The sequence below is a fragment of the Pithys albifrons genome, chromosome 15 (assembly GCF_047495875.1).
Source record: "Pithys albifrons albifrons isolate INPA30051 chromosome 15, PitAlb_v1, whole genome shotgun sequence".
NCBI classification, from domain to species: Eukaryota; Metazoa; Chordata; class Aves; order Passeriformes; family Thamnophilidae; genus Pithys; species Pithys albifrons.
Window position 1 is genome coordinate 16181623 of NC_092472.1, and position 3750 is coordinate 16185372.

The 3750-nt window shown below is 44.6% G+C and overlaps 1 protein-coding gene across 5 annotated transcripts in view; it reads left to right on the forward strand.

Annotated features, from left to right (window-relative positions):
• The window catches only part of KLHL3 (kelch like family member 3), a 58170-nt gene extending 57855 nt beyond the window's left edge, over positions 1–315 (forward strand). For all 5 annotated transcript variants that reach the window (XM_071570530.1, XM_071570526.1, XM_071570527.1 and 2 more), the window contains one exon: positions 1–315. This exon is cut by the window's left edge and continues 332 nt beyond it. The gene's annotated coding sequence lies outside the window, so the exon portion shown is untranslated.
• Positions 316–3750: the final 3435 nt, after the last annotated feature.

Genomic DNA, 3750 nt, shown 5'->3' on the forward strand with positions numbered 1-3750 from the left:
GTGAAACAAAACTGCTACGTTTGGGCATGTGAGTAAAACTGGACATTTCTGGATTTCTTCACTACTGATGCTCCGTGCACATTGTTGGTTGAACTACTTACTCACTGTGCCTGGAGGGTGGACTTCACTACTGGCAGTGGAAACTTCTGAGTTCCAACAGAGAAAAACAGCAGAAATGGACTGGAACAGGGTGCTCTGGCTCGAGTGTGACACTGTCTCAGTCATACATTTTGTACATGCCACTGGACTGCTGTTTGTACCCCTGAAATGCTTGTCCTATGGTGGAAATAAATGCCATGTGATTTTTCTACTTGCCATGGATGGTGTGTGCTGTACCTGACAGGACCTGCTGGGCAGTGCCTTCCCTGGGGCTGAAGTCTCAGCACCTGAGCCACTCAGAACTTCTCAGCCCCACTAAACACATGCTGCTCCCACGGGGTTTGTTGCTCCTGTGAAACAAATGTTGCTTGAATAGAAACTATTCCCAACCCACACATTTCAGCTGTGCTGAAATCCCCAGTTCTAGCTCTGTCCAGCATCTCAATGCCATTTCGTAACAGAGCATTTAGATGTTAAAAAATACCTTATGGTACCATTAATGCAGAGACATTCCACACAGCAAGAACCCTCTGCCACCCAAGCAGGAATTAGTGAGCCAAGTAAAATACCTGCAGTGTTTTAATGCTTCCAGAGCATGGAGATTAACTAATCACTGTCACTGTAATTGCTATTTTAATCTCGCCCTTACTGAAGACATTCCTCTATCAGTATGAAGAACTTCTAAGATTATTCAAAACAGACAAATCTAGACTGAGCTGTAACAGAGCTGTCTTGCTTACATACCAAATTCTTAAAAGTTTTCTGTTTAAGATGTTTGACTTTAAAATACTTTTTTCTGTCTCCTTGTGAGTTCTGACATGCTTTTGCACACAGGAATGAGCTCCCAGAAGCTCCCCAGCTAAAGGGAACTAGTGAAGAAAAGTATTTTCTCTGCTCTTGTTACTTGTTGTTTGGTTTTTTTTGTTCTCCAATAGATCAGCTGAGGCTTTTTGTTGTGGGCAGCTGGCTAGTGTTGTTCTGCTGATTTCTGTCTCCACAGATCAAAAAGACTCTCTGTGACCTTCGACAGCAGGAAAGAAAAATACTTAAAAACTTATTTCAGAGGGATCTGTGCTGCATCATCTTGTGCAGCTTTTGTAAAGGAGTGGGTTACTTCTGTAAATTATTGGTGTTTGAGTTGGCACAGTCCTTGTAAGATGGGTGGGGGGAACAGCACCTGCCTTGGCTGTGTCTCCCCCCTGTAGAGGGATTGACCTTTGTGGGGGAGCTTGGGTAGCTCCCATTCCTCTTTGGATGTTCTTGTTTTTACAAAGGCAAACTGTCCAAAGAAAAGGTAGTATTATTCTTGATGTCTACCCTTCCATTGGATGTCAGCTCAGAGCTCTTCAATGTAATAATTAAAAAAAGAATTAGTGTTTTCTATAATAACATTTAAACATTTTGCTTTGGGTTTTACAATCTGCAGTGAAATGTGCCAAAATAATAGTATGAAATGCTGCTCTTCTGTGAGGTTTTGCTGACTGTAAAAGCCATTGAGGCTGGTAGGAATGTATCCTGGTGGGAATATATCCTGGTGGGAATATATCCTGGTAGGAATTATCCCTGACTGCTGCTGCCTTTGGATCAGAGTCCTGAGATACATCTTTATCTTCCTTCTGTAAGGAAGGTGATGAGACCTCAGTTTGGATGGACTCAAATTCACAGGCTCAAAAGGTGGTTCCCTTTCATGCAACCTGTGGGAATAAAGGATAAAATGGGACAGGTTTTGGTCAGAGGGAGCACCTCTTGATGGGCTGAGGTGACTGGACAAGGGTGGACAAGCATTTGGACACACATGGCCTTTGTTAGGTCTGTACAGACATAAAGCTGAATAAATTACCATAAAAGCTGCTACAGCCCCACCACAGCTCAGCAGCTGGGAACAGTTCCCAGGCAACCTGCTCACTCCTGTGGCTTCACTGAGGCAAAGATTACCCAGAGACTCTTGAGTTTCTGTGGGCTGGAGATAAAAACCAGGAGGTAGTGCTGGAGAGGTGCAAGGTTGTGACATGCTGTGTTTGTCAGATGTGAATAGTGGCTATGCCTGAAGGGGGGATCATTTTATCCCCTGCTACCCATCTATTCAGGAGATACTTTCCTGACATGCAGAGCAGGTTTTGGTGTTTTTCTGCTATTGTAAAATGGCATTTATGCCCATGCTGGTTTAGCCCTGTGGCTTCCTGGACAGGGCTGGGACTCAGAGCCTGTGCCAGGGACAAGGAATGCTGTTCCAGCTGCAGCCAGTGCTCCTCGATGGCAAATGACACGTTTCTTTCTTCCTTCTCCAATGGTTGCAGTGTTATGCAAGTCAAGTGACCTCGTTTTCCAGCTATGCAATGCAAACAACCCTTCCATGTGATGAACCAGCTGTAAACTCCCCCAGCCCACCCAGAAACGCTTCTGGAATTTGTCTTTGGCGTGTGGTTTCGTGTTTGTATTGTTCCTCCTGAGCACCTGAGCCAGATCCTTTACAGATTGCCTTTTTCTAGGACTGAAAACGTAGCATTAGCACTAACAAATTTTACTGTAAATATTTTTATAAGACAATTTTAAATATTTTTTTGGGATTGCTTTTTATGGCCGTCAATGACTCCTCTGTTCAATTCTGGGTCTGATTTGTGCACTGCAGTGCAGGTTTTGGTGGCTGTGATGTGGATGTGACTCTGTATGTTCTCTGCACAAGAAATGCCATGTAACTAAGATCTGGGATAGCTCTTGTGTTGGTTCTAACTTATTAGGAGGACAGCATTAGGCTCCACATTATGAGATAAATTCAAATCCATTACCTCAGTCACCAGTCTGCTCTTAGATTATTATTATTTTACAATGATTTCAATACTCTGATTTAATTTACTTGTGCCACACGTTTGGTTCCAAGTTAGTTTGGGGAACAAGCTGTCACTGGATGGTTCTGTTTCTTGGCTCCTGTGTGAGCTGCTTGAAGATGGAGATGCTCTGCCCAAAACAGCGTGGGCACAACCCCCAGGCTGCCCAAACCAACCAAATTATTGCAGGAGGTTCAATAAGAGCTTTACAGACCAAACTGGGGCTGCTTCCTCGCATCAATCCTTTGTGAAATGAGGGTTTGCCTCAGCTCCTGTTGCCATCTCTTTTGGGGCTTACTCTGTGCTTGACCCCCTGTGGGATTCTGGCCTTGGGTTTCCCAAAGGTGGCTCTGCTCTTGCAGGGGAAGCACCCCAGGGATGTGCCCCCCACGCCCCAACAGCATCAGCTGTGGGTGCCCACAGGGCTGGGCTTGCAGGCAGGTTTCCAGCAATCTGTTGTTTGAAAAAGTCTGAATCAAGTCCATCTCTTCCATTTGTGCCTAATAGATAAATTGGGGGTGATTAAAACCAATTTTCAGTTTGTTCAGTGTTTCCAAACACTTCCTTTGTACAGATGTGTACAGTGTGTAATTACCATGAACACACTTGGCAGCATTTGCACCACACCAACCCATGGAGGCTTCACACTGTTCTCTCCTTTGTGGTGTTTGGGCACCAAACCCCTGAATGCCCAGAGAGGTGCAATGCCTGTTCCTCAAGCTGATGGTCCTACAGATGAATTAACCCTTGGGATTCATTGCTAATGTATTACCAAAGCAGGTGCCCCCTTGGTTTAACATCATGCCCACAAATCACATTCACATAA